Raw genomic sequence first — 2,792 nt, forward strand, 5'->3', positions numbered from 1 at the left:
CTGGCCATGTTCCTGTGCAACCTGCTCTAGAAGGACCTGCTTTGGCAGGGGGGTTGGACTAGATGATTTCCAGAGGTCCCTTCCAATCCTATATTACTCTGTGATTCTGTAACATTTTTCTTTCCTTTATGAAACATTTTTTTTTCTCCCAGAGATTTAATTATACGATATAAAAGATTTGAAGATACTTAACTTTGATTAGGGAGGTGCATTGAGGTATTGTGAAGATGTATAACTTCAACATAGTATGTTCTCTAATTTCTCTCCAACCAATACCACTGACTGCTATGACAGACTTTGGAAAATAATGCATTCCAGATGCGGACATTTGTTTTTGTTGATTCAGCCTGGTTCCCTTATTGTCCAGATCTAGGGCCTTTTGGAAATCTCCACAGCTTTTTCCTGGATTCCCTTCCCAGGCTTCCTTCAAGTAACAACCAGAATATGGGCGCAAGATGTATAACTAGACCTTACCGTAGCAGGAAGCCAGGGCCTGTGAAGTACATGTATTTATGTGTAGCACTTGGAAAATGAAACCAGAGTTTGCACCTTTTGAGGGACAACAGCAAACACTTGGTGCACACCTGGTCAGCTAGGTCCTCCACCAGAGCTTCCAGGACACTGCGTGGAGTTCTCCAGGGGGGCAAAACAGCTGGAAGGGAGAAGAAAAGGCATGCTCTTCAAATGGGCTTTTCTGTTTTGATCCCCCAAAAAACCTTTTACTCCAAAGACCAATGTGATAGTTGCGTGAGACCTTGTGTTTCTGATGGTGTTTTAAGAGTTTTAGACATGGCCTTTTCCTCTCATTAGTGCTTGTTGTGTGATGTAGTTCATCGTTTTTATGTAAAATAATTCTAAGAGAGAGGAGAACAGTGAGTTAACTCTGCCTGTCCATAAACCCAAGCACTTAAATGCATTTCTAGTGTCATGTTGTGTTCAATCTAGCTGAATTGTCACTATGCGGCAAAGTGCAGTGGCCTCTCAGTTACGAATGACATGGCTTCTGCTGTCTCTTTTTCCAGATGAAGAATCATTTTATGGAGCTTTCATACATGGTCTTTGCATCCATCTTTTATGGACCCTGTGAAAAGCAAAATCAGAATTGAAAAGGTAAAGTTCAGGGGAGTGTGATAGACTTCAGGGAGCTTCAGAAGGCCAAGATGAGGGAAGCAGGCTGCCTGGTGCTGGCTGAGTATCAGCATGAAGGTAAACTCCATCCAGGAGGTCAGGGAGAGAGGGCCAAATCACAGAATGGTTAGAATTAGAAGGAACCTTAAAGATCATCTAGTTCCAATCTCTCTGCCATGTGAGGGGTCACCTTCCACTAGACCAGGCTGCCCAAAGCCCCATCCAGCCTGATCTTGAACACGTGGATGGGGCATCCACAACTTCTCTGGGCAACCTGTTCCAGTGCCTCACCACCTTCAAAGTAAAGAATTTCTTCCTAATATCTAATCTAAATCTACCTCTTTCAGTTTAAAACTGTTACCCTTTACCCTAACACTACACTCCCTGATAAAGAGTCCCTTCCCATCCTTCCTGTAGGCCCCCTTTAGATACTGGAAGGCTACTATGGGGTTTCCACGAACCTTCCTCTTTTCCAGGCTGAACAACCCCAACTCTTTCAGCCTGTCTTCATAGCAGAGGTGCTCCAGCCTTCTGATCTTCTTCATTGCCCTACCCTGGACTCACTCCAACAGTCCATGTCCTTCTTAAATTGGGGGCCCCACAGCTGAATGCAGTACTCCAGGTGGGGTCTCACGAGAGAGGAGCAGAGGGGCAGAATCACCTCCCGTGACCTACTGGCCATGCTTCTTTTGATGCAGCCCAGGGTACAATTGTCTTTCTGGGCTGCCAGTGCACGTTGCTGGCTCACGGTGAGCTTCTCATCCACCAGCACCCCAAAGTCCTTCTCCTCAGAGCTGCTCTCCATCCATTCTCCACCCAGCCTGTATTTGTCCTTGGGATTGCCTCAACCCACATGCGGGATCTTGCACTTGCCCTGGTTGAACTTCACAAGGTTTTCCACCTCTCAGGCCTGTCTGGGTCCCTCTGGATGGCATCCCTTCCCTCCAGCATGTCGACTGCTCCACACAGCTTGGTGTCATGGGCAAACTTGCCGAGGGTGCACTCAGTCCCACTGCATTGAAGAAGAAACCTACCCGTCGGTGCACCGAGGAGAAACACCTCCTCATTAAGAAGGCGTCAGTCCCACCAATGCTGGGACCGCCTGTGGGGTATCATCTCCCCGCGGACGTGCCGGGACGGCGGGGCAGAGACGCGGCCCCTCCTGGGGAAACCTGACGGCTGCCCGGGGGGGGGACACGTCCCCCCATCGCCTTCCTGACGAGGCCCCGCTCCCGCCGGCCCCGGCCCCCTCAAGGGACACCCCCGGTGGCGGGGCTGCCGGTGCGGCGGGCAGCATCACCGGCAGGGCAGCCGGTGAAGGCGGGCAGCCTGCATCGAAGGCGCAAGGGGCGGCGTGTGGGAGGACGCGGAGGCAGGGGAGGGCGGCGGGGAACCGGCTTTCTCCGGCAGCCCGGCCCCTCTGGAGACGGCGCGGAGCCTCCCCGCTCCGCCCGGCCTCTCCCCCCGCGGAGGCACCGGCGGGAGGGCGGGGAAGAGCGGCCGGGAGCCGGGATGGCGACGGGACGGCGGCTGGGCGGCAGGGAAGGAGGCTGAGGAGGGCTGCGGGGAGGCTGCGACCCCGCAACCCCCTTTACCCCCCCCGCCTCCGCAGGGATGAGCGCCCGCCCGGGCACAGCTCCGCCCCGCCCGGAGGCGGTGCCGCG

This window comes from Calidris pugnax, unplaced genomic scaffold (assembly GCF_001431845.1).
Source record: "Calidris pugnax isolate Ruff unplaced genomic scaffold, ASM143184v1 scaffold188, whole genome shotgun sequence".
Classification (NCBI taxonomy): Eukaryota; Metazoa; Chordata; class Aves; order Charadriiformes; family Scolopacidae; genus Calidris; species Calidris pugnax.